Source organism: Cherax quadricarinatus, chromosome 91 (genome assembly GCF_038502225.1).
Source record: "Cherax quadricarinatus isolate ZL_2023a chromosome 91, ASM3850222v1, whole genome shotgun sequence".
NCBI lineage: Eukaryota > Metazoa > Arthropoda > Malacostraca > Decapoda > Parastacidae > Cherax > Cherax quadricarinatus.
In genome coordinates, this window is record NC_091382.1 from 2,844,900 (window position 1) to 2,872,868 (window position 27,969).

The 27,969-nt window shown below is 49.0% G+C and overlaps 1 protein-coding gene across 2 annotated transcripts in view; it reads right to left on the bottom strand.

The window, feature by feature from the left end:
• The window catches only part of LOC128704883 (transmembrane protein 47), a 253,133-nt gene that overhangs the window by 146,174 nt on the left and 78,990 nt on the right, over window positions 1-27,969 (bottom strand). The gene's annotated exons all lie outside the window — the stretch shown is intronic.

Genomic DNA, 27,969 nt, shown 5'->3' on the forward strand with positions numbered 1-27,969 from the left:
CGTAGCCAGGACGGCTACCGTCGCCATACAGTCTGCCGCAACTAGGACGGCTACCGTCGCCATACAGTCTGCTGTAACTAGGACGGCTACCATCGCCAAAAACTCTGCCTTAGCCAGGAGGGCTACAGTCCACCCAGAAGCCGCCAGTGTGTCTGGAAGGACTATACGGTACTGTGGTGCCATCTTGACTCCAGCCCCAGTGATGGCGCCTTAAACTCCTTCATCCCTTCGAACTGACCTCAATTCCAAAGATATTTTGATTCCATCAGACGTCGAACTTATCCCTAGCAAAGGATATTTCTGGTTCAACTTATAGACATAGCCCCACTCCACAAAGGGGGCAGTAAAGCAACAGCAAAGAACTACAGACCAATAGCACTAACATCCCATATCATAAAAATCTTTGAAAGGGTCCTAAGAAGCAAGATCACCACCCATCTAGAAACCCATCAGTTACACAACCCAGGGCAACATGGGTTTAGAACAGGTCGCTCCTGTCTGTCTCAACTACTGGATCACTACGACAAGGTCCTAAATGACTAGAAGACAAAAAGAATGCAGATGTAATATATACAGACTTTGCAAAAGCCTTCGACAAGTGTGACCATGGCGTAATAGCGCACAAAATGCGCGCTAAAGGAATAACAGGAAAAGTCGGTCGATGGATCTATAATTTCCTCACTAACAGAACACAGAGAGTAGTCGTCAACAGAGTAAAGTCCGAGGCAGCTACGGTGAAAAGCTTTGTTCCACAAGGCACAGTACTCGCTCCCATCTTGTTCCTCATCCTCATATCCGACATAGACAAGGATGTCAGCCACAGCACCGTGTCTTCCTTTGCAGATGACACCCGAATCTGCATGACAGTGTCTTCCATTGCAGACACTGCAAGGCTCCAGGCGGACATCAACCAAATCTTTCAGTGGGCTGCAGAAAACAATATGAAGTTCAACGATGAGAAATTTCAATTACTCAGATATGGTAAACATGAGGAAATTAAATCTTCATCAGAGTACAAAACAAATTCTGGCCACAAAATAGAGCGAAACACCAACGTCAAAGACCTGGGAGTGATTATGTCGGAGGATCTCACCTTCAAGGACCATAACATTGTATCAATCGCATCTGCTAGAAAAATGACAGGATGGATAATGAGAACCTTCAAAACTAGGGAGGCCAAGCCCATGATGACACTCTTCAGGTCACTTGTTCTATCTAGGCTGGAATATTGCTGCACTCTAACAGCACCTTTCAAGGCAGGTGAAATTGCCGACCTAGAAAATGTACAGAGAACTTTCACGGCGCGCATAACGGAGATAAAACACCTCAATTACTGGGAGCGCTTGAGGTTTCTAAACCTGTATTCCCTGGAACGCAGGAGGGAGAGATACATGATTATATACACCTGGAAAATCCTAGAGGGACTAGTACCGAACTTGCACACGAAAATCACTCACTACGAAAGCAAAAGACTTGGCAGACGATGCACCATCCCCCCAATGAAAAGCAGGGGTGTCACTAGCACGCTAAGAGACTATACAATAAGTGTCAGGGGCCCGAGACTGTTCAACTGCCTCCCAGCACACATAAGGGGGATTACCAACAGACCCCTGGCAGTCTTCAAGCTGGCACTGGACAAGCACCTAAAGTCAGTTCCTGATCAGCCGGGCTGTGGCTCGTACGTTGGTTTGCGTGCAGCAACAGCCTGGTTGATCAGGCGCTGATCCACCAGGAGGCCTGGTCACAGACCGGGCCGCGGGGGCGTTGACCCCCGAAACTCTCTCCAGGTAAACTCCAGGTAGTATCTCGAGTGGTTGAAGTGTGTGCACTGGTGTGACCTTGAGTGGTTGAAGTGTGTGCACTGGTGTGACCTTGAGTGGTTGAAGTGTGTGCACTGGTGTGACCTTGAGTGGTTGAAGTGTGTGCACTGGTGTGACCTTGAGTGGTTGAAGTGTGTGCACTGGTGTGACCTTGAGTGGTTGAAGTGTGTGCACTGGTGTGACCTTGAGTGGTTGAAGTGTGTGCACTGGTGTGACCTTGAGTGGTTGAAGTGTGTGCACTGGTGTGACCTTGAGTGGTTGAAGTGTGTGCACTGGTGTGACCTTGAGTGGTTGAAGTGTGTGCACTGGTGTGACCTTGAGTGGTTGAAGTGTGTGCACTGGTGTGACCTTGAGTGGTTGAAGTGTGTGCACTGGTGTGACCTTGAGTGGTTGAAGTGTGTGCACTGGTGTGACCTTGAGTGGTTGAAGTGTGTGCACTGGTGTGACCTTGAGTGGTTGAAGTGTGTGCACTGGTGTGACCTTGAGTGGTTGAAGTGTGTGCACTGGTGTGACCTTGAGTGGTTGAAGTGTGTGCACTGGTGTGACCTTGAGTGGTTGAAGTGTGTGCACTGGTGTGACCTTGAGTGGTTGAAGTGTGTGCACTGGTGTGACCTTGAGTGGTTGAAGTGTGTGCACTGGTGTGACCTTGAGTGGTTGAAGTGTGTGCACTGGTGTGACCTTGAGTGGTTGAAGTGTGTGCACTGGTGTGACCTTGAGTGGTTGAAGTGTGTGCACTGGTGTGACCTTGAGTGGTTGAAGTGTGTGCACTGGTGTGACCTTGAGTGGTTGAAGTGTGTGCACTGGTGTGACCTTGAGTGGTTGAAGTGTGTGCACTGGTGTGACCTTGAGTGGTTGAAGTGTGTGCACTGGTGTGACCTTGAGTGGTTGAAGTGTGTGCACTGGTGTGACCTTGAGTGGTTGAAGTGTGTGCACTGGTGTGACCTTGAGTGGTTGAAGTGTGTGCACTGGTGTGACCTTGAGTGGTTGAAGTGTGTGCACTGGTGTGACCTTGAGTGGTTGAAGTGTGTGCACTGGTGTGACCTCGAGTGGTTGAAGTGTGTGCACTGGTGTGACCTCGAGTGGTTGAAGTGTGTGCACTGGTGTGACCTCGAGTGGTTGAAGTGTGTGCACTGGTGTGACCTTGACTGGTTGAAGTGTGTGCACTGGTGTGACCTTGACTGGTTGAGTGTGTGCACTGGTGTGACCTTGACTGGTTGAGTGTGTGCACTGGTGTGACCTTGAGTGGTTGAAGTGTGTGCACTGGTGTGACCTTGAGTGGTTGAAGTGTGTGCACTGGTGTGACCTTGACTGGTTGAGTGTGTGCACTGGTGTGACCTTGAGTGGTTGAGTGTGTGCACTGGTGTGACCTTGACTGGTTGAGTGTGTGTACTGGTGTGACCTTGACTGGTTGAGTGTGCACTGGTGTGACTTTGACTGGTTGAGTGTGTGCACTGGTGTGACCTTGACTGGTTGAGTGTGTGTACTGGTGTGACCTTGACTGGTTGAAGTGTGTGCACTGATGTGACCTTGAGTGGTTGAGTGTGCACTGATGTGACCTTGAGTGGTTGAGTGTGTGCACTGATGTGACCTTGAGTGGTTGAGTGTGTGCACTGATGTGACCTTGAGTGGTTGAGTGTGCACTGATGTGACCTTGAGTGGTTGAGTGTGCACTGATGTGACCTTGAGTGGTTGAGTGTGCACTGATGTGACCTTGAGTGGTTGAGTGTGCACTGATGTGACCTTGAGTGGTTGAGTGTGCACTGATGTGACCTTGAGTGGTTGAGTGTGTGCACTGATGTGACCTTGAGTGGTTGAGTGTGCACTGATGTGACCTTGAGTGGTTGAGTGTGCACTGATGTGACCTTGAGTGGTTGAGTGTGAACTGATGTGACCTTGAGTGGTTGAGTGTGCACTGATGTGACCTTGACTGGTCGAGTGTGTGCACTGGTGTGACCTTGACTGGTTGAGTGTGTGCACTGGTGTGACCTTGACTGGTTGAGTGTGTGCACTGGTGTGACCTTGACTGGTTGAGTGTGTGCACTGGTGTGACCTTGACTGGTTGAGTGTGTGCACTGGTGTGACCTTGAGTGGTTGAGTGTGTGGACTGGTGTGACCTTGAGTGGTTGAGTGTGTGCACTGATGTGACCTTGAGTGGTTGAGTGTGTGCACTGGTGTGACCTTGAGTGGTTGAGTGTGTGTACTGGTGTGACCTTGACTGGTTGAGTGTGCACTGGTGTGACTTTGACTGGTTGAGTGTGTGCACTGGTGTGACCTTGACTGGTTGAGTGTGTGTACTGGTGTGACCTTGACTGGTTGAAGTGTGTGCACTGATGTGACCTTGAGTGGTTGAGTGTGCACTGATGTGACCTTGAGTGGTTGAGTGTGTGCACTGATGTGACCTTGAGTGGTTGAGTGTGTGCACTGATGTGACCTTGAGTGGTTGTGTGTGCTCTGATGCGACCTTGAGTGGTAGAGTGTGCACTGATGTGACCTTGAGTGGGTGAGTGTGCACTGATGTGACCTGGAGTGGTTGAGTGTGTGCACTGATGTGACCTTGAGTGGTTGAGTGTGCACTGATGTGACCTTGAGTGGTTGAGTGTGCACTGATGTGACCTTGAGTGGTTGAGTGTGCACTGATGTGACCTTGAGTGGTTGAGTGTGTGCACTGATGTGACCTTGAGTGGTTGAGTGTGCACTGATGTGACCTTGAGTGGTTGAGTGTGCACTGATGTGACCTTGAGTGGTTGAGTGTGCACTGATGTGACCTTGAGTGGTTGAGTGTGCACTGATGTGACCTTGACTGGTTGAGTGTGTGCACTGGTGTGACCTTGACTGGTTGAGTGTGTGCACTGGTGTGACCTTGACTGGTTGAGTGTGTGCACTGGTGTGACCTTGACTGGTTGAGTGTGTGTACTGGTGTGACCTTGACTGGTTGAGTGTGTGTACTGGTGTGACCTTGACTGGTTGAGTGTGTGCACTGGTGTGACCTTGACTGGTTGAGTGTGTGTACTGGTGTGACCTTGACTGGTTGAGTGTGTGCACTGGTGTGACCTTGAGTGGTTGAGTGTGTGCACTGGTGTGACCTTGACTGGTTGAGTGTGTGCACTGGTGTGACCTTGAGTGGTTGAGTGTGTGCACTGGTGTGACCTTGACTGGTTGAGTGTGTGCACTGGTGTGACCTTGACTGGTTGAGTGTGTGCACTGGTGTGACCTTGACTGGTTGAGTGTGTGCACTGATGTGACCTTGACTGGTTGAGTGTGTGCACTGGTGTGACCTTGACTGGTTGAGTGTGTGCACTGGTGTGACCTTGACTGGTTGAGTGTGTGCACTGAGGGAGCATCGTCTAATGTCAAGAACGGTGCGATATGTCATTGAATTTAAAGAGAATGTAACGCGAGTTAATATTCCCCTCTTAACTGCATCTGGAAAACCCGGCCTTTCAACCAGGTTGTTGTTGCTGGCGACTCACTGGCCCACATATCCATCACAGCCTGGTTGATCAGACGGTGGGTCAATAATAACTTGTATATAAGGGATAGGGTAAATAGAAAGGAAAAACAGAAAGGGGAAAAATAGAGGAGATAGAAAAAGGAAAGAGGGGAAGAGAGAGACAAGAGAAAGGGGGAGAATAGGAGGGAGGAATCGCCCGAGGGTCTATTTTCTCCACTCTTCTCTCCCTCCCCTCACCTCCAGGGAGACAGTATCAGCAGGAACTGATAACACCCCTTCCCCTGTACCCCTCCCCTCCAGGGAGACAGTATCAGCAGGAACTGATAACACCCCTTCCCCTCTACCCCTCCCTCACCTCCCCTCCCCTCCAGGGAGACAGTATCAGCAGGAACTGATAACACCCCTTCCCCTCTACCCCTCCCTCACCTCCCCTCCAGGGAGACAGTATCAGCAGGAACTGATAACACCCCTTCCCCTGTACCCCTCCCTCACCTCCCCTCCCCTCCAGGGAGACAGTATCAACAGGAACTGATAACACCCCTTCCCCTCTACCCCTCCCTCACCTCCCCTCCCCTCCAGGGAGACAGTATCAGCAGGAACTGATAACACCCCTTCCCCTCTACCCCTCCCCTCCAGAGACACAGTATCAGCAGGAACTGATAACACCCCTTCCCCTCTACCCCTCCCCTCCAGAGACACAGTATCAGCAGGAACTGATAACACCCCTTCCCCTCTACCCCTCCCCTCCAGAGAGACGGTATCAGCAGGAACTGATAACACCCCTTCCCCTCTACCCCTCCCTCACCTCCCCTCCCCTCATCCTTCATACCACAGGCCTCAACTCACCCACCACCACTAATACAACCCATCCAACAAATACGATAATTTTCTAACGTCTGGGAACGTCACTACGTTCATCTGAACGAAGACCAGATGTAAAGATACGAAGAATTACCAAGTCTCAGTCAATATACTTCTGATGGGTTTTCAGAGTTAGCCTACCAAGGCTGCGCAACCCTGGACCAGTAACAGTGTCTACCAGCACATGATACAACTTATCATGGCCTGGTGGCTAAAGCTCCCGCTTCACACACGGAGGGCCCGGGTTCGATTCCCGGCGGGTGGAAACATTTCGACACGTTTCCTTACACCTGTTGTCCTGTTCACCTAGCAGCAAATAGGTACCTGGGTGTTAGTGGACTGGTGTGGGTCGCATCCTGGGGGACAAGATTAAGGACCACAATGGAAATAAGTTAGACAGTCCTCGATGACGTACTGACTTTCTTGGGTTATCCTGGGTGGCTAACCCTCCGGGGTTAAAAATCCGAACGAAATCTTATCTTATCTTAGCTAACATCACTGATATACTATAGAGAAAGTCCCTGGTTATGCAGAGCATTTCCTGAAACTTGGGTTAATTTTGTCCCCAGAATGCCACCCAGACTAGTCCATTAACTCCCAGGTACTTATTTGCTGCTAAGTGAACAGTGACAGTAGGTGTCTTAAGGAAACACGCCCCCAGTGTTTCCATCCGTACCAGGGATCGAACCACGAACCTCAGTGTATTAGTTGAATGCGCTACCAACCGAGCCACGGCACCCATAAGATTCAAATATACATTACTGAATGACCTTCTGTAGTTAGCACAGTATTAACAGTAGGCCTAGTATAGTGACACAGCTCAGTGGTAATGTGTTAGGCTCACAACCCAGCTATAGATTTTTTTTTAATTTTTAGTAAGAAAATATATACTCGTAATTTTAGAACAAGCTCGCACTGCCAGACGTAAGTCATAATTTTTAATTGTTGGGTAAATACGTAATAAGTATTGGTTAATGTTCAACTGCCTCCCAGCACACATAAGGGGGATTACCAACAGACCCCTGGCAGTCTTCAAGCTGGCACTGGACAAGCACCTAAAGTCGGTTCCTGATCAGCCGGGCTGTGGCTCGTACGTTGGTTTGCGTGCAGCCAGCAGCAACAGCCTGGTTGATCAGGCTCTGATCCACCAGGAGGCCTGGTCACAGACCGGGCCGCGGGGGCGTTGACCCCCGGAACTCTCTCCAGGTAAACTCCAGGTAACGCGAGTGCTGGGCATAACACTCGCCTAGACCACAGTTCGAATCTCCGGCCATTCTATTTACCCACTGGTAATGTCTTACTATGTCCTGTATAACCGTGGGCTTCTGTATGTACAACGATGTTACCCATTATTGTATAGACGTTGTATTATGGATTATTACTACTGCACGTCTTCCTTGTATACTTCCCATTACTTCTTTACTCTTCTCTTTGTATGTTTCCCCTCACCCTCTTCTTAAGTCAGTGTTTCCCCTCTCTTGTTTCACAGTAACACTGCCACCACCAGTAGTAGCACCACCAGTAGTAGCAGTAGCACCACCAGTAGTAGCAGTAGCACCACCAGTAGTAGCAGTAGCACCACCAGTAGTAGCAGTAGCACCACCAGTAGTAGCAGTAGTACCACCAGTAGTAGCAGTACCACCACCAGTAGTAGCAGTACCACCACCAGTAGTAGCAGTAGTACCACCAGTAGTAGCAGCAGCACCACCAGTAGTAGCAGTAGCACCACCAGTAGTAGCAGTAGCACCACCAGTAGTAACATCACCAGTAGTAGCAGTAGCACCACCAGTAGTAGCAGTAGCACCACCAGTAGTAGCAGTAGCACCACCAGCAGCAGCACCACCAGCAGCATCTCCTTAAGACTTATTCGCTGTATCTTGTCCATCTGGAAACCCCCGGCTTGTGGTGCGCTCTCTCCACCCACACAGCACCTCCCCGCTTCTCATGCTTTGGTCTGACCTGTCTTACCCTGCCCTGCCTCCCTGCACGGCCTCTCTGAACAGTCTCCCTGCACAACCTCCCTATACTGCTGTCTCCCTGTTCAGTCACCCTACCCTGCCCTGCCTCCCTGCACGGCCTCTCTGAACAGTCTCCCTGCACAACCTCCCTATACTACTGTCTCCCTGTTCAGTCACCCTGCCCTGCTCTGCCTCCCTGCACGGCCTCTCTGAACAGTCTCCCTGCACAACGTCCCTATACTACTGTCTCCCTGTTCAGTCACCCTGCCCTACTCTGCCTCTCTGCACGGCCTCTCTGAACAGTCTCCCTGCACAACGTCCCTATACTACTGTCTCCCTGTTCAGTCACCCTGCCCTACTCTGCCTCTCTGCACGGCCTCATATCCATCCATCTTGCATCTTTGCTCCACCTCATGAGGTTGCTCACACTACCTCCCCCATCCTTCAGTCGTCTGATAAACCCCACACTCATTTTCCCAGTGACCCTGACTCTCCTAACCCCCAACTCCCCCACTAGTTTCCCCATACTACCCTCCCCCACACCTCTCGCCTCCACTTATACCCCCAACACCTCCACCCAAACTCTGAGCCAGTAATTCTTAACGTAATTAACGCTGAGGTGATGGAGGGGTTACGATGGTAGTAGAACTAGTAGTAGTGGTGGTGGTGGTAGTAGTAACAATAGTAGTTGTTGTAGTGTGAGACTAAGTAATCTAGGTCGTGTTTTTAAACTACCACAACCAGCAACGAGACACTGAGAGGAGCAAGATTCCCTGACAGGTTGTATCTACGAATGAAAAGAGTGCTTTACCTTCAGTGTTCTGTCTCTCGTAATCCTGTGACTGGCTTCAATAATATTACCCATTCCCGCAGCCCGGCATTGAGTCAGGTTTGTCTGGGCGCTTGCCTGGTCAACCAGGCTGTTACTACTGGAGTCCTACTGGTATAATAACAGCGGCGTCCTTGTATACGGACCAAGGCACCTTAATGCCACACTGATGCCACGGACAGCCACGAGTGTTTGTTATCGAAGCTGGAAGACCAAGGAACGCCTACTGTATAATAAGCTTGGAAATACAGGCGTGACCTGTAGGCCTGCTACAGCACAACCCAGGTGGTTTGACTAAGCGACTGACCTGCAGACCTATTAGATTACAGCCAGTTGGTCACAGACTGGTGGTGGAGATACCTGTATACCTGTTAGAGGATATCCCAGGTTACCAGAGGTCTATACGACCAGGCAGAGGAGAGAGGAGGTTGGATGGAAGGTAATTCGTACATACACAGAGTACGCTACTCATGGTCGCTATAAAAGGTACATTAAGACTGGCTAGGAGGGTAAGGTGACCTCTTTAAAGACCCATTATGTCTTACAGGTGGTACAAGACGCAGAGGTCAGGTGATTTGTAGGTGCTGGTGTAAGGAGTACAGGTCAGGTGATTTGTAGGTGCTGGTGTACGGAGTACAGGTCAGGTGATTTGTAGGTGCTGGTGTAAGGAGTACAGGTCAGGTGATTTGTAGGTGCTGGTGTAAGGAGTACAGGTCAGGTAATTTGTAGGTGTTGGTGTAAGGAGTACAGGTCAGGTGATTTGTAGGTGGTGTAAGGAGTACAGGTCAGGTGATTTGTAGGTGCTGGTGTAAGGAGTACAGGTCAGGTGATCTGTAGGTGCTGGTGTAAGGATTAAAGATCAGGTGATTTGTTTTTGCTGGTGTAAGGAGTGCAGGTCAGGTGATTTGTAGGTGCTGGTGTAAGGAGTACAGGTCAGGTGATTTGTAGGTGGTGTAAGGAGTACAAGTCAAGTGATCTGTAGGTGCTGGTGTAAGGATTAAAGATCAGGTGATTTGTTTTTGCTGGTGTAAGGAGTGCAGGTCAGGTGATTTGTAGGTGCTGGTGTACGGAGTACAGGTCAGGTGATTTGTAGGTGTTGGTGTAAGGAGTACAGGTCAGGTGATTTGTAGGTGAAGAGCCTGGCTCTGGGTAGTTTTTTCAAGTTCCCGGGAAGGTAAGGAAGGGCGAGAAGGAAGAGTTAGAGGGGGTAAGTGGAGGGGAGACAGAATAAATAGATGAAGGGAGGAGAGTTCAAGAATGATGAAGGTAGAGGCAATGAGAGAGGCAGGTAACAAGTCTAGACTGTTGTCGATGGTCAGATGGTCAGGGAAATGATTAAACTGGAGAGATGAAGGAAGGGGGGCGGGGGCACTGACGCTGCTGTTACTGCTACTGTCCTGCTATTATTGCTGTTACTGCTGCTACTACTGCTGCTGCTGCTGTTACTGCTGCTACAGCTGCTACTGCTGCTGCTACTACTGCTGCTGTTACTACAGCTGCTACTGTTGTTACTGCTGCTACTACAGCTATTAATGTTGCTACTGCTGTTACTGCTGCTGCTGCTGTTACTGCTGTTACTACTGCTGCTACAGCTGCTACTGCTGCTGAGTAGAGGGAGGGAGAGAGAAAAAGATCATACCAGACAGAGATACGAGCAGGGCATACAAGATACTTAGAACCAGTTGATGACTCTACTTGCAACTACAAACATTCCATAATTAAACCCTTCGAACAACTATTTACAATCACCATCAATTTTCAACTTCAAAAACCACAATCGAAAGTCAGTTCAAAGTTGATTTATGCCATTCTATAAAATTATCTATCAAATTAGTCAATTCATAATGGGAAAACATCCCGACTATTTATGCTTAGAGCCATAATGAGACCATAGGCAACACATTCAAAACTCATTCTTGAAGGCGGGCGAAGTTAATTGTTCACTTAGTCGTCTTGGAAGGGGGTCGATTTGTAGCTCCTGGCTCTGTCGTACCTGTTCTTTAAATTGTGTATAGTGTTTACCTCCCATTAACTCATCTAGTGTGTAGCTCATTCTAAGACTTAAGTCCTTGTGGTCTTAAGCTGCCATTTGTGTGCCCTGGCTCTTCTTCCTCGCATCAGAGCCCGTGAGGGTAGTGAAGCTACAACACTAAGATAGTCTCCCAGTAGTTAGTAATCACATTCAGGTCCAAGAACACTAGCTTAACTAAATCACTAACTACGAAAGCAGAAGACTGGACAGGAGATGCAACATTCCCCCAGTGATAAGCAATGGCACCACGAGTACACTGAGACAACACTAAGTATCAGGGGCCCGAGACTGTTCAACTGCCTCCCAGCATACATAAGGGGGATTACCAATAGACCCCTGGCGGTCTTAAGAACCCCTGGCGCTGGACAGGCACCTTAAGGCAGTACCTGACCAGCCGGGCTGTTGTTCATACATTGGTTTACGTGCAGCCGACATTAACAGCGTGGTTGATCAGGTTATGATGCACCACGAGGCCTGGTCATGGACTGGACCGCGGGGGCGTTGACCCCCCGAAACCCCTCTCAGGTATACTCCAGGTAAGACCAACCTCTACCCCTCTAACATATCTCCCCTCTTCTCCCTCACTCCACTTTACTCCCCTCATCATTACTCTTCCATCACTCTTATCTCCCCTTCTTTCCCCTCCCTTGTGACCCCCCCACCCCTCATCTGCTCTAAAGAGTCAATACCCTCCATAGTCTCCCCTCCTTCCCTCCAGCATTATCTTTCTTATACCTCTCACTATTCACCTTGTTTTATCTCCTCGTCCCCCCCCTCTCTCTGTCTCTCTGTCTCTCTCTGTCTCTGTCTCTCTCTCTGTCTGTCTGTCTCTCTGTCTCTCTGTGTGTGTCTCTCTCTCTGTCTCTCTCTCTCTCTGTCTCTCTCTCTGTGTGTGTGTCTCTCTCTCTCTGTGTCTCTCTCTCTCTCTCTCTCTCTCTCTCTGTCTCTCTCTGTCTCTCTCTGTCTCTCTCTCTCTGTCTCTGTCTCTCTGTCTCTCTCTCTCTCTCTGTCTCTCTCTGTCTCTCTCTCTCTGTCTCTCTCTCTGCCTCTCTGCCTCTCTCTCTCTCTCTCTGTCTCTGTCTCTCTCTCTCTCTCTCTCTGCCTCTCTCTCTGCCTCTCTGCCCCTCTCTCTGCCTCTCTGCCTCTCTCTCTGCCTCTCTCTCTGTCTCTCTGTCTCTCTCTGTCTCTGTGTGTGTCTCTCTGTCTCTCTCTGTGTGTGTGTCTCTCTCTGTCTCTGTCTCTCTCTCTCTGTCTCTCTCTCTCTCTCTGTGTGTGTCTCTCTGTGTGTGTCTCTCTCTCTCTCTGTCTCTCTGTGTGTCTCTGTGTGTGTCTCTCTCTCTGTGTGTCTCTCTCTCTGTGTGTGTCTCTCTCTGTGTGTGTGTGTGTCTCTCTCTCTCGCTGTCTCTCTCTGTCTCTCTCTGTCTCTCTCTGTCTCTCTCTGTCTCTCTGTCTCTCTTTCTGTCTGTCTCTCTCTGTCTCTCTCTCTCTGTCTCTCTCTCTGTCTCTCTCTGTCTCTCTCTCTCTGTCTCTGTCTGTCTGTCTCTCTCTCTGTCTCTCTCTCTCTGTCTGTCTCTGTCTGTGTCTCTGTCTCTGTCTCTGTCTCATTCACACACGTACGTATTTCCTTCCGTCTAATTAAATTCAATAATCTCCCTCCATCCATCCATCGCATTTCACTTCCTGCAGTTCTACAAGACTTTCTTGTTTATCTGTCTACCCTCCTCTGTCTACCCTCCTCTGTCTACCCTCCTCTGTCTACCCTCCTCTGTCTACCCTGTCTATCAATAATGTGATACAGGCAAGATGTGGAGAAACATCTATGTACAGTTCAAGACAGAGGACTCGTTTCGCCCACACCTCTCCAGCGGCCAATAATCCACCTGGGTTTACAGCACCCGTGGCTTAACAAGCCTCCGTGGGTGACGGCCAGTTAGTGCCGCTCTACAGTGGCTAAGTCCCCATAAACGCTTCAATACTAATGTTAAACAATCGTATAGTCATTAAGATGGACGAGAATTAACATACAAATTACAGTTCAATTAACGTCATTACTGAGCTTAATTGAGCGTGAAGCCTCTTGCCTTAATAACCCAGCTGGCTTAACCACCAGCTGGCTTTACAACCACCAGCTGGCTTAACCATCAGCTAGATTAATACCACCACCAGATGGTTTAATAACATTACCAGCTGGAGGACACCTGAAGACTTTCTGGGGGTCAGCGCCCCCGCGGCCCAGTCCCAGACCAAGTCTCCTGGTGTATCAAGGTTTGATCAACCAGGTTCTTACTGCTGGTCACACATTCCATTGTACTAACCACAGCCAGGCTGATCAGGAACTGGTTTGAGGAACTTGTCCAGTTTCCTCTTGGAGACAGCCAGAGTTTTGTAGGTAATTCCCCGTATATAGGAAGGAAGGGCGTTGAAAAGTCGGGGACCTCTAACACTTAATTCCTCCCTGCTTTTTGAGGTACTGTACACTGTCTGCCAAGTCTCTTGTGGTCATATTGAATGTTTTTCAGTTTGCAGGTTTGAGATCAGCCTCTCAAGGATTTTTTAGGTGTAAATTATGATGTACCTTTCTCGCCTATGTTCCAAAGAATACAATTGAAGGGGCTTTCAAAGGATTCTCAGTAGTTAAGATGTTTGAATGTATACGAGCAGTGACGGTTCATCTTTTTTCCAGCTCGGTAATCTGTCCTACCCTGATGGAGGCTGCATTCCAGCCTGGAGAGTATCATCACTGGTTCAGGATGTCGTCTTGGAAGTTCTAGTTATCCAGTCTATTATTTTCCTTGATGTGGCAACATCAACACTATTGTGATCCTTCAGTGTCTCTTCTGACATCATTACGCCAATCTTTGTGTGTGTGTGTGTGTGTGTGTGTGTGTGTGTGTGTGTGTGTGTGTGTGTGTGTGTGTGTGTGTGTGTGTGTGTGTGTGTGTGTGTGTGTGAGAGGAATGGTTATGAAAACCAACAAGTTGAAGATTGAGAGACACTTGTGCAACATATGGGAATCTTCATTGAGGAAACGTTTCACCACACAGTGGCTTCATCAGTCCAATACAAAGCAGGAAGATGCAAGGAGAGGAGGAGTTTGAGGTAATCACTCCCTCAGCCTGGAGTCGATGTGTTCAGTCTATCAATCTTGTAGAATGTCAATCTCGTGGATTTTTTTTTTTTTACTCTACTGAATTAGACTGTCTTGTAGTCTGTTAGTCTTCATCTCCTCCAGTCTTCCACAGTGGAGCAACTGGCACTTGTCCACACTGATCATCATTATTATTATTTGAGGTTCACTGGAAGACTGGATTTATATCCACTTGAAGATTTACTGCGTCTTCGACAGATGCCACTCTCAAGGATACCGGTGTCATCAGCAGAGGATGTTACAGTGCTATGATATACATCCTAATCTGTGTCAGATACAAGAATGAGAAACAGAGGTGGGGAGAGTACTGTACCTTGAGGAACACATTTTCACTGTGGCAGTTCCCCCATTTCACTGTTTACTGCTACTCTCTGGGTTCTATCTGTTAGAAAATTAACTTTGTCCACTTTACCAGTTATTCCTTTTGAGCTAATCACACAATGGTCTCGCTTGTCCAAGGTTTTTGCACAACCAGTGTACACCTAATGTTTATTATCTTACCTTACACCTAATGTTTATTATCTTACCTTCCAGTGCATCCAAGACAATGTGGTTATGGTCTAGTAGCTGTGAAAGACAAGAATGAACTGCTGTCAACTCAAGGTGCCCTGCATTGTGCAAGTGTTGCAACTGACTGATGATGTTACTTCTAAGACCCACTCACAGATTAAAATACCGACAAGCTGATGAATATGTCCAACAGTTGGGTATCATTGACGAAACGTTCCGCCTACACAGTAGGTTTCTTAAGCCAAATACAGAGGCAGCAGGTGTAGTAGTGAAAAAAAATGATGTATTCAGTCCATCGACCTTGGAGAAACAATGTTTGAGGTGGTCAGTCCCTCAGCCTGGAGAAGAGTTCAGTTCCATGGTTTGCAACGATATGAACATAAAGGAGGAACACTGCAACAAGCCTACTGGCCGATACTTGGCAGGTTCATCTCAAGCCCAAACCCACTAACAAAAATACTCGCCTAACTCACTATCAATGTTACCCAATGTGTAAAATCGAACAATTGGTTTAATTTTTTTGCAGTTGCTTGACCGCCAACTTCGTGAAGTGGGGCCACTGACACTTGTGTCCAGGTCCAAGACAGTACAGGTTGTGTCACTTGTAGGAGGCCCCGAGTTGGTACTCCCGTAAGTACTATTTACTACAGACATACAAATAAGACGGTTCCAGCTACTGGAGTACCAACTCTGGGCCTCCTACACGATAACTCGGGGCCTCCTACACGATAACTCGGGGCCTCCTCCACGATAACTCGGGGCCTCCTACACGATAACTCGGGGCCTCCTACACGATAACTCGGGGCCTCCTAAACGATAACTCGGGGCCTCCTAAACGATAACTCGGGGCCTCCTAAACGATAACTCGGGGCCTCCTAAACGATAACTCGGGGCCTCCTAAACGATAACTCGGGGCCTCCTAAACGATAACTCGGGGCCTCCTAAACGATAACTCGGGGCCTCCTAAACGATAACTCGGGGCCTCCTAAACGATAACTCGGGGCCTCCTAAACGATAACTCGGGGCCTCCTAAACGATAACTCGGGGCCTCCTATGAGTGAAACACCCTGTAGCTTTTTGCAACTTTTGACGAGTACAGAATTCAAAGAGTGTGGTCACAGGGCAGAATGCATGGACATGCTATCGATGGCTTCAAGGTTCCCTGTGGAGATGTAGTCACTGTTTTAAGGCTCGTTCATGAAAAATTCGTCAAGATCTTCGATCTGTAGACTGCTGAGTGGTTCACAAAACAGTCATAATGGCGTCTGAACCAGCTGGCTTACTAACATACCAACTGATTGCTTTAAAAGGCGAAACATCGACATGCGCATAAATACAACATCGACATGCGCATAAAGACAACATCGACATGCGCATAAAGACAACATCGACATGTGCATGAAGACAACATCGACATGCGCATAAAGACAACATCGACATGCGCATGAAGACAACATCGACATGCGCATGAAGACAACATCGACATGCGCATAAAGACAAAATCGACATGTGCATGAAGACAACATCGACATGCGCATAAATACAACATCGACATGCGCATGAAGACAACATCGACATGCGCATAAAGACAACATCGACATGCGCATAAAGACAACATCGACATGCGCATGAAGACAACATCGACATGCGCATAAAGACAACATCGACATGTGCATGAAGACAACATCGACATGCGCATGAAGACAACATCGACATGCGCATAAAGACAACATCGACATGCGCATAAAGACAACATCGACATGCGCATAAAGACAACATCGACATGCGCATAAAGACAACATCGACATGCGCATGAAGACAACATCGACATGCGCATAAAGACAACATCGACATGCGCATAAAAACATCGACATGCGCATAAAGACAACATCGACATGCGCATAAAGACAACATCGACATGCGCATGAAGACAACATCGACATGCGCATGAAGACAACATCGACATGCGCATAAAGACAACATCGACATGCGCATAAAGACAACATCGACATGCGCATAAAGACAACATCGACATGCGCATAAAGACAACATCGACATGCGCATAAAGACAACATCGACATGCGCATAAAGACAACATCGACATGCGCATAAAGACAACATCGACATGCGCATGAAGACAACATCGACATGCGCATAAAGACAACATCGACATGCGCATGAAGACAACATCGACATGCGCATAAAGACATCGACATGCGCATCAAGACAACATCGACATGCGCACGAAGACAACATCGACATGCGCACGAAGACAACATCGACATGCGCACGAAGACAACATCGACATGCGCATAAAGACAACATCGACATGCGCATAAAGACAACATCGACATGCGCATAAAGACAACATCGACATGCGCATGAAAACATCGACATGCGCATAAAGACAACATCGACATGTGCATAAAGACAACATCGACATGTGCATAAAGACAACATCGACATGCGCATAAAGACAACATCGACATGCGCACGAAGACAACATGGACATGCGCATAAAGACAACATCGACATGCGCATAAAGACAACATGGACATGCGCACGAAGACAAACAGAAAAACAATTACCTGGGCAGCATTTCCGTCCAAGAGTTTGATTTGGACAGAATTTTAAAATAATCTAGATTATGTAATATTATGTATTATCCAAGTACTCACCGAGTTGTGTTTGCTGGCGTTGTGACTCAGCTCCTGGCCCCGCCTCCCAGATTACTTTGATGGGCATCACTGATTTCTGGCTTCTTGGACTATTATATCCACTCGTGAAGCTGCGTAACAGTTATCCCCAATCACTGCCTTATGCAAGTCATTCAACTTTTCAACCTTCTTGAGACTTAAGAAATACTTCCTGACATCCCTGTGTCGTCTGTGCCTTCAGCTTCCACCAACAATATTATGGATCGTTGAAATGTATGGGCAAGTCTTACACCTGCTGCCCCTGTTCACCTAACAGTAAGTAGGTACCCGAGAGTTATAGTGGGTAGCATCCTGGGGGAAGAGAACCCAAGAACCATACTGGAAATACAGGAGGGCCCCACTTTTCGGCGTTTTGCTAATACATCTTTCAGTGACTTCCTACAATATATTCACTACTCGCTATAAACTAAAGACAAAAATATTGCAAGTAATGTTTGTAATATGTATTTTTTAGGCCTAGCTGTGAGGCTCACTTAATATATGATTGTGTAAACTTGTTACCAGGATTTTATATGCATCTGAAAACGGAAAGAAAGTGTTTCGCTTTACAGCAGTAACCTGGAACCTAACCTGCTTTGTAAGTGGGGCCCTACAGTAACCTGGAACCTAACCTGCTTTGTAAGTGAGGCCCTACAGTAACCTGGAACCTAACCTGCTGTGTAAGTGAGGCCTACAGTAACCTGGAACCTAACCTGCTGTGTAAGTGAGGCCTACAGTAACCTGGAACCTAACCTGCTGTGTAAGTGAGGCCTACAGTAACCTGGAACCTAACCTGCTGTGTAAGTGAGGCCTACAGTAACCTGGAACCTAACCTGCTGTGTAAGTGAGGCCTACAGTAGCCTGGAACCTGACCTGCTTTGTAAGTGGGCCCTACAGTAACCTGGAACCTAACCTGCTGTATAAGTGGGGCCCTACAGTAACCTGGAACCTAACCTGCTGTATAAGTGGGGCCCTACAGTAACCTGGAACCTAACCTGCTGTATAAGTGGGGCCCTACAGTAACCTGGAACCTAACCTGCTGTATAAGTGGGGCCCTACAGTAACCTGGAACCTAACCTGCTTTGTAAGTGGGGCCCTACAGTAACCTGGAACCTAACCTGCTTTGTAAGTGGGCCCTACAGTAACCTGGAACCTAACCTGCTGTGTAAGTGGGGCCCTACAGTAACCTGGAACCTAACCTGCTTTGTAAGTGGGGCCCTACAGTAACCTGGAGCCTAACCTGCTGTGTAAGTGGGGCCCTACAGTAACCTGGAACCTAACCTGCTTTGTAAGTGGGCCCTACAGTAACCTGGAACCTAACCTGCTGTGTAAGTGGGGCCCTAGAGTAACCTGGAACCTAACCTGCTTTGTAAGTGGGGCCCTACAGTAACCTGGAACCTAACCTGCTTTGTAAGTGGGGCCCTACAGTAACCTGGAACCTAACCTGCTTTGTAAGTGGGCCCTACAGTAACCTGGAACCTAACCTGCTTTGTAAGTGGGCCCTACAGTAACCTGGAACCTAACCTGCTTTGTAAGTGAGGCCCTACAGTAACCTGGAACCTAACCTGCTTTGTAAGTGGGGCCCTACAGTAACCTGGAACCTAACCTGCTGTGTAAGTGGGGTCCAACAGTAACCTGGAACCTAACCTGCTGTGTAAGTGGGGTCCAACAGTAACCTGGAACCTAACCTGCTGTGTAAGTGGGGTCCAACAGTAACCTGGAACCTAACCTGCTGTGTAAGTGGGGCCCTACAGTAACCTGGAACCTAACCTGCTGTGTAAGTGGGGTCCAACAGTAACCTGGAACCTAACCTGCTGTGTAAGTGGGGTCCAACAGTAACCTGGAACCTAACCTGCTGTGTAAGTGGGGCCCAACAGTAACCCCTACAGTAGCCTGGAACCTAACCTGCTGTGTAAGTGGGGCCCTACAGTAACCTGGAACCTAACCTGCTGTGTAAGTGGGGCCCTACAGTAGCCTGGAACCTAACCTGCTGTGTAAGTGGGGCCCTACAGTAACCTGGAACCTAACCTGCTGTGTAAGTGGGGCCCTACAGTAGCCTGGAACCTAACCTGCTGTGTAAGTGGGGCCCTACAGTAACCTGGAACCTAACCTGCTTTGTAAGTGGGGCCCTACAGTAGCCTGGAACCTAACCTGCTGTATAAGTAGGGCCCTACAGTAGCCTGGAACCTAACCTGCTGTATAAGTGGGGCCCTACAGTAACCTGGAACCTAACCTGCTTTGTAAGTGGGGCCCTACAGTAGCCTGGAACCTAACCTGCTGTATAAGTGGGGCCCTACAGTAGCCTGGAACCTAACCTGCTGTATAAGTGGGGCCCTACAGTAGCCTGGAACCTAACCTGCTGTATAAGTGGGGCCCTACAGTAGCCTGGAACCTAACCTGCTGTATAAGTGGGGTCCTACAGTAGCCTGGAACCTAACCTGCTGTATAAGTGGGGCCCTACAGTAGCCTGGAACCTAACCTGCTGTATAAGTGGGGCCTACAGTAGCCTGGAATCTAACCTGCTGTATAAGTGGGGCCTACAGTAACCTGGAACCTAACCTGCTGTATAAGTGCTACAGTATAACCTGCTGTAAGTGGGGCCCTACAGTAACCTGGAACCTAACCTGCTGTATAAGTACAGGGAACCTAACCTGCCCTACAGTGGAACCTAACCTGCTGTATAAGTGGGGCCCTACAGTAACCCTAACCTGCTTTGTAACCTGCTGTATAAGTGGGGCCTACAGTAACCTGGAACCTAACCTGCTGTATAAGTGGGGCCCTACAGTAACCTGGAACCTAACCTGCTTTGTAAGTGGGGCCCTACAGTAACCTGGAACCTAACCTGCTGTGTAAGTGGGGCCCTACAGTAACCTGGAACCTAACCTGCTGTGTAAGTGGGGCCCTACAGTAACCCGGAACCTAACCTGCCTACAGTAACCTGGAACCTAACCTTCTTTGTAAGTGGGGCCCTACAGTAACCCGGAACCTAACCTGCCTACAGTAACCTGGAACCTAACCTGCTTTGTAAGTGGGGCCCTACAGTAACCCGGAACCTAACCTGCCTACAGTAACCTGGAACCTAACCTGCTTTGTAAGTGGGGCCCTACAGTAACCTGGAACCTAACCTGCTTTGTAAGTGGGGCCCTACAGTAACCCGGAACCTGACCTGCTGTATAAGTGGGGCCCTACAGTAACCTGGAACCTAACCTGCTTTGTAAGTGGGGCCCTACAGTAACCTGGAACCTAACCTGCTGTGTAAGTGGGGCCCTACAGTAACCTGGAACCTAACCTGCTGTGTAAGTGGGGTCCAACAGTAACCTGGAACCTAACCTGCTGTGTAAGTGGGGCCCTACAGTAACCTGGAACCTAACCTGCTTTGTAAGTGGGGCCCTACAGTAACCTGGAACCTAACCTGCTTTGTAAGTGGGGCCCTACAGTAACCTGGAACCTAACCTGCTGTGTAAGTGGGGCCCTACAGTAACCTGGAACCTAACCTGCTGTGTAAGTGGGGCCCTACAGTAACCCGGAACCTAACCTGCCTACAGTAACCTGGAACCTAACCTGCTTTGTAAGTGGGGCCCTACAGTAACCCGGAACCTAACCTGCCTACAGTAACCTGGAACCTAACCTGCTTTGTAAGTGGGGCCCTACAGTAACCCGGAACCTAACCTGCCTACAGTAACCTGGAACCTAACCTGCTTTGTAAGTGGGGCCCTACAGTAACCTGGAACCTAACCTGCTTTGTAAGTGGGGCCCTACAGTAACCCGGAACCTGACCTGCTGTATAAGTGGGGCCCTACAGTAACCTGGAACCTAACCTGCTTTGTAAGTGGGGCCTTACAGTAACCTGGAACCTGACCTGCTGTATAAGTGGGGCCCTACAGTAACCTGGAACCTAACCTGCTGTATAAATGGGGCCCTACAGTAACCTGGAACCTAACCTGCTGTATAAGTGGGGCCTACAGTAACCTGGAACCTAACCTGCTGTATAAGTGGGGCCCTACATTAACCTGGAACCTAACCTGCTGTATAAGTGGGGCCTACATTAACCTGGAACCTAACCTGCTGTATAACTGGGGCCCTACAGTAACCTGGAACCTAACCTGCTGTATAAGTGGGGCCCTACAGTAACCTGGAACCGAACTTGGTGTACAAGTGGGGCCTATAGTAACCTAGAACCTAACCTGCTGTATAAGTGAGGCCCTACAGTAACCTGGAACCTAACCTGCTGTATAAGTGGGGCCGTACAGTAACCTGGAACCTAACCTGCTGTATAAGTGGGGCCCTACAGTAGCCTGGAACCTAACCAGCTGTATAAGTGGGGCCCTACAGTAACCTGGAACCTAACCTGCTATATAAGTGGGGTCCTACAGTAGCCTGGAACCTAACCTGCTGTATAAGTGGGGCCCTACAGTAGCCTGGAACCTAACCTGCTGTATAAGTGGGGCCTACAGTAACCTGGAGTCTAACCTGCTGTATAAGTGGGGTCCTACAGTAGCCTGGAACCTAACCTGCTGTATAAGTGGGGCCCTACAGTAGCCTGGAACCTAACCTGCTGTATAAGTGGGGCCTACAGTAACCTGGAGTCTAACCTGCTGTATAAGTGGGGCCCTACAGTAACCTGGAACCTAACTTGCTGTACAAGTGGGGCCTACAGTAACCTGGAACCTAACCTGCTGTATAAGTGGGGCCCTACAGTAACCTGGAACCTAACCTGCTGTATAAGTGGGGCCCTACAGTAGCCTGGAACCTAACCTGCTGTATAAGTGGGGCCCTACAGTAACCTAGAACCTAACCTGCTATATAAGTGGGGTCCTACAGTAGCCTGGAACCTAACCTGCTGTATAAGTGGGGCCCTACAGTAGCCTGGAACCTAACTTGCTGTATAAGTGGGGCCCTACAGTAGCCTGGAACCTATCTTGCTGTATAAGTGGGGCCCTACAGTAACCTGGAACCTAACCTGCTGCATAAGTGGGGCCCTACAGTAGCCTGGAACCTAACCAGCTGTATAAGTGGGGCCCTACAGTAACCTGGAACCTAACCTGCTATGTAAGTGGGGTCCTACAGTAGCCTGGAACCTAACCTGCTGTATAAGTGGGGCCCTACAGTAGCCTGGAACCTAACCTGCTGTATAAGTGGGGGCCTACAGTAACCTGGAACCTAACCTGCTGTATAAGTGGGGCCCTACAGTAACCTGGAACCTAACTTGCTGTACAAGTGGGGCCTACAGTAACCTGGAACCTAACCTGCTGTATAAGTGGGGCCCTACAGTAGCCTGGAACCTAACCTGCTGTATAAGTGGGGCCCTACAGTAACCTGGAACCTAACCTGCTGTATAAGTGAGGCCTACAGTAACCTGGAACCTAACCTGCTATGTAAGTGGGGTCCTCCAGTAGCCTGGAACCTAACCTGCTGTATAAGTGGGGCCCTACAGTAGCCTGGAACCTAACCTGCTGTATAAGTGGGGCCTACAGTAACCTGGAGCCTAACCTGCTGTATAAGTGGGGCCCTACAGTAACCTGGAACCTAACTTGCTGTACAAGTGGGGCCTACAGTAACCTGGAACCTAACCTGCTGTATAAGTGGGGCCCTACAGTAACCTGGAACCTAACCTGCTGTATAAGTGGGGCCCTACAGTAGCCTGGAACCTAACCTGCTGTATAAGTGGGGCCCTACAGTAACCTAGAACCTAACCTGCTATATAAGTGGGGTCCTACAGTAGCCTGGAACCTAACCTGCTGTATAAGTGGGGCCCTACAGTAGCCTGGAACCTAACCTGCTGTATAAGTGGGGCCCTACAGTAGCCTGGAACCTAACCTGCTGTATAAGTGGGGCCCTACAGTAGCCTGGAACCTAACTTGCTGTATAAGTGGGGCCCTACAGTAGCCTGGAACCTAACTTGCTGTATAAGTGGGGCCCTACAGTAACCTGGAACCTAACCTGCTGCATAAGTGGGGCCCTACAGTAACCTGGAACCTAACCTGCTGTATAAGTGGGGCCCTACAGTAGCCTGGAACCTAACCAGCTGTATAAGTGGGGCCCTACAGTAACCTGGAACCTAACCTGCTATGTAAGTGGGGTCCTACAGTAGCCTGGAACCTAACCTGCTGTATAAGTGGGGCCCTACAGTAGCCTGGAACCTAACCTGCTGTATAAGTGGGGGCCTACAGTAACCTGGAACCTAACCTGCTGTATAAGTGGGGCCCTACAGTAACCTGGAACCTAACTTGCTGTACAAGTGGGGCCTACAGTAACCTGGAACCTAACCTGCTGTATAAGTGGGGCCCTACAGTAACCTGGAACCTAACCTGCTGTATAAGTGGGGCCCTACAGTAACCTGGAACCTAACCTGCTGTATAAGTGGGGCCCTACAGTAGCCTGGAACCTAACCTGCTGTATAAGTGGGGCCCTACAGTAACCTGGAACCTAACCTGCTATATAAGTGGGGTCCTGCAGTAGCCTGGAACCTAACCTGCTGTATAAGTGGGGCCCTACAGTAGCCTGGAAACTAACCTGCTGTATAAGTGGGGCCCTACAGTAGCCTGGAACCTAACCTGCTGTATAAGTGGGGCCCTACAGTAGCCTGGAACCTAACCTGCTGTATAAGTGGGGCCCTACAGTAGCCTGGAACCTAACCTGCTGTATAAGTGGGGCCCTACAGTAGCCTGGAACCTAACCTGCTGTATAAGTGGGGCCCTACAGTAGCCTGGAACCTAACCTGCTGTATAAGTGGGGCCCTACAGTAACCTGGAACCTAACCTGCTGTATAAGTGGGGCTCTACAGTAACCTGGAACCTAACCTGCTGTATAAGTGGGGCCCTACAGTAGCCCGTAACCTAACCTGCTACATAAGCAGGGCCCTATAATAGCCTGGAACCCAACCTGCTACATAAGCAGGGCCCTATAATAGCTCGGAACCTAACCTGCTACATAAGCAGGGCCCTATAATAGCTCGGAACCTAACCTGCTACGTAAGCAGGGCCCTCCCGTAAGCCACACTGTTTGGCTTTCTTGGGACACCTGGCTTATTAATCGTAACCTGACCCTCACCTGGGATTAATAACCCAGGGTAACATCATCATCTGACTTCATATATGTCCAGAGTTACTCCCAGAAGTTCTGATCAGACCTGTGAGTGATGGGCTTACCTGTCTGTCACTCTGTCACAGCCACTGACTGATTGACTGACAGTACATTCCCGATGCTGCAGCCTCTCTCCCACTCCCACCATTCCTTACCCACTCCCACCATTCATTACCCACTCCCACCATTCATTACCCACTCCCACCATTCCCGCGTTCACGAGACGGGAAAGGGAAAACTGGCTATCCTTCCAGAGTGCAAAACTTTTAATAAGCTTCAGTTTTACACAATATGAAGGTGCTACCCTCCTCTACTCCATCACTACCTCCACTCCACTCCTCCATTACCTGTCCTCTCCCTTCACTCCACTCATCCTGTGCTCTTCACTGTGTCCTCTACCCCCCCTCCCCCTCCCTCCCTGCCTGCCTCTCCCCCTCTGTCCATTCTCTCCCTCCCTCTCAACCTTTGGTCTGACCTGAAGGTAGGAGGAATGGCGAGGCAGAAGGAGGGACGAATACAGAGAAGGAAGGTGTAAGAATCACTACCCTACAAAAACAAACAAAAGAAACAAACAAAACACTAAGATACAGTATTTACTGTTACTAAAAGTTCTAAATATCCTCAGAAAAGTGGATCGTGATGAAACTCAGAGAGAACAGGAAGAAGAGGAGCAAACGGGAGGATATGGAAACGAATGAGAAATAGGGAGGGAGAAGGAATGGAAGGAAATAAACACAGGAGGGAGAGAAGGAAGCGGTAGAGGGGTGTGTGTGTGTGTGTGTGTGTGTGTGTGTGTGTGTGTGTGTGTGTGTGTGTGTGTGTGTGTGCGTGCGTGTGTGTATGTGTGCGTGTATGTGTGCGTGTGTGTATGTGTGCGTGTGTGTATGTGTGCGTGTGTGTATGTGTGCGTGTGTGTATGTGTGCGTGTATGTGTGCGTGTGTGTATGTGTGTGTGTGCGTGTGTATGTGTGCGTGTGTGTGTGTGTGTATGTGTGTGTGTGTGTCTGTGTGTATGTGTGTGTGTGTGTGTGTGTGCGTGTGCGTGTGTGTATGTGTGTGTGTGTGTGCGTGTGTGCGTGTGCGTGTGTGTGTGTGTGTGTGTGTGTGTGTGTGTGTGTGTGTGTGTGTGTGTCACGTAAGCTAGTTGTACATATCTTTTAAGGTTGATGACTGCCTTCCTGGCTGCCTTCCCTCCCTGTGTCATGGAAAAACAGAAATACAGCATAATGTGATCCCTTACTGACGATGTTTCGCTCACACAGTGGGCTTTATCAAGTCACAAACTGTGTTGGTCTTCAAGAGGGGTTTCAGCCCGGCAGCCCTGGACGGGGCAGAGAGAGAAACCTCACCCCAACCCTCGGTTAAGTACACTTTAAACTTTTATCTCCTGTGTTGAGTTGGAATGTAATGAAATGTAAACAGAGCTGAGGGCAACACAGACCTTTCTGGAGGCTACCTCCCCGCCTGGCTAAGTCTGGCTGTGAGAGGCGAGCTTCCAGCACCATTGTCAAACACTGCTTCCAGCCTCCAACACTCACTGTGCATGGCACACAATATACTGGAGTTTGAACTCCAACTCCAAGGTTGAGGGACTGATTACCTGGAGAGGGTTTCCATGGGGTCAACGCCCCCGTGGCCCGGTCTGTGACCAGGCTCGTCTTTTGTATGTAGTTCTACAGTCTTCACATTAAGTCCTTGAATTTGTGTTCATACAGTCACTGGATGGCCAAACGTCTACAAGTAATGATAACCAGATCTTGCACACGTGTCTAAGTCAACACTCATGGTGTCTACTGGGCCCGCTCGAAGACCAGGCCCGCTCGAAGACCAGGCCCGCTCGAAGACCAGGCCCGCTCGAAGACCAGGCCCGCTCGAAGATCAGGCCCGCTCGAAGACCAGGCCCGCTCGAAGACCAGGCCCGCTCGAAGACCAGGCCCGCTCGAAGACCAGGCCCGCTCGAAGACCAGGCCCGCTCGAAGACCAGGCCCGCTCGAAGACCAGGCCCGCTCGAAGACCAGGCCCGCCTCCCCCTCCACCCATATATGTATAGTGGTGCATACCAGCACCAATGTTTGTATAGTGGTGCATACCAGCACCAATGTTTGTATAGTGGTGCATACCAGCACCAATGTTTGTATAGTGATGAATACCAGCCACAATGTGTGTAGTGTATATTAACACCCATATGCATAAAGCAGTGTATCCCAACTACCACGTGTATGTATAGTGGTGCACAGTAACAGTCATGTGAGTAGTATACTCGCCTAGAGGGTGTAGTGTACAATGTACACTTGCGAGGAGGGTATAGTAGTGTACAGTATTTCCACTATTATTTACATAATCCGATTATCACCTCTACTTTAACCTTCATAAAGACAAATTTCCATCACTTGTTACCAGGTAGTCACGCCAAGCTTTGGCCAGTCAGGAGAGTGAGGTAATCAGTCCCTCAGCCTGGAGTCGATCTTCACCATTCTCCTTTGTTTAGGACTGATGAAGCCAGTGTGGCGAAAAGTGTCTAATTTATCAACATTTTTGTTAGAAGTGGTCTACAGAAGTGGTCTACGTCAGACTACTACAGTCTACGGGATACCTCACACCCGCGTTCAACTACTGTAGCCAACCACTGTAGTCAACTCCCGGGGTTATTGCCCCAGGGGGCTGGTCCCGGATTAAGCCTTTTGGATGACTGATCAACGAGCCTGTTTATGCTAACACGTAATCTAACCATAGTCGCATGTTACAGTGCACGAGTGATCAACTAGGTTGTTGCAATTAACGGCAATTAGTGGATATGGCAGTCTGAGAAGGTTGAAAAATACTGTACCAGTGCTGGTACCAAGCTGAATAATCTTGTACCAGTGCTGGTACCAAGCTGAATAATCTTGTACCAGTGCTGGTACCAAGCTGAATAATCTTGTACCAGTGCTGGTACCAAGCTGAATAATCTTGTACCAGTGCTGGTACCAAGCTGAATAATCTTGTACCAGTGCTGGTACCAAGCTGAATAATCTTGTACCAGTGCTGGTACCAAGCTGAATAATCTTGTACCAGTGCTGGTACCAAGCTGAATAATCTTGTACCAGTGCTGGTACCAAGCTGAATAATCTTGTACCAGTGCTGGTGCCAATCTGAATAATCTTGTACCAGTGCTGGTGCCAAGCTGAATAATCTTGTACCAGTGCTGGTGCCAAGCTGAATAATCTTGTACCAGTGCTGGTGCCAAGCTGAATAATCTTGTACCAGTGCTGGTGCCAAGCTGAATAATCTTGTACCAGTGCTGGTACCAAGCTGAATAATCTTGTACCAGTGCTGGTACCAAGCTGAATAATCTTGTACCAGTGCTGGTACCAAGCTGAATAATCTTGTACCAGTGCTGGTACCAAGCTGAATAATCTTGTACCAGTGCTGGTACCAAGCTGAATAATCTTGTACCAGTGCTGGTACCAAGCTGAATAATCTTGTACCAGTGCTGGTACCAAGCTGAATAATCTTGTACCAGTGCTGGTACCAAGCTGAATAATCTTGTACCAGTGCTGGTACCAAGCTGAATAATCTTGTACCAGTGCTGGTACCAAGCT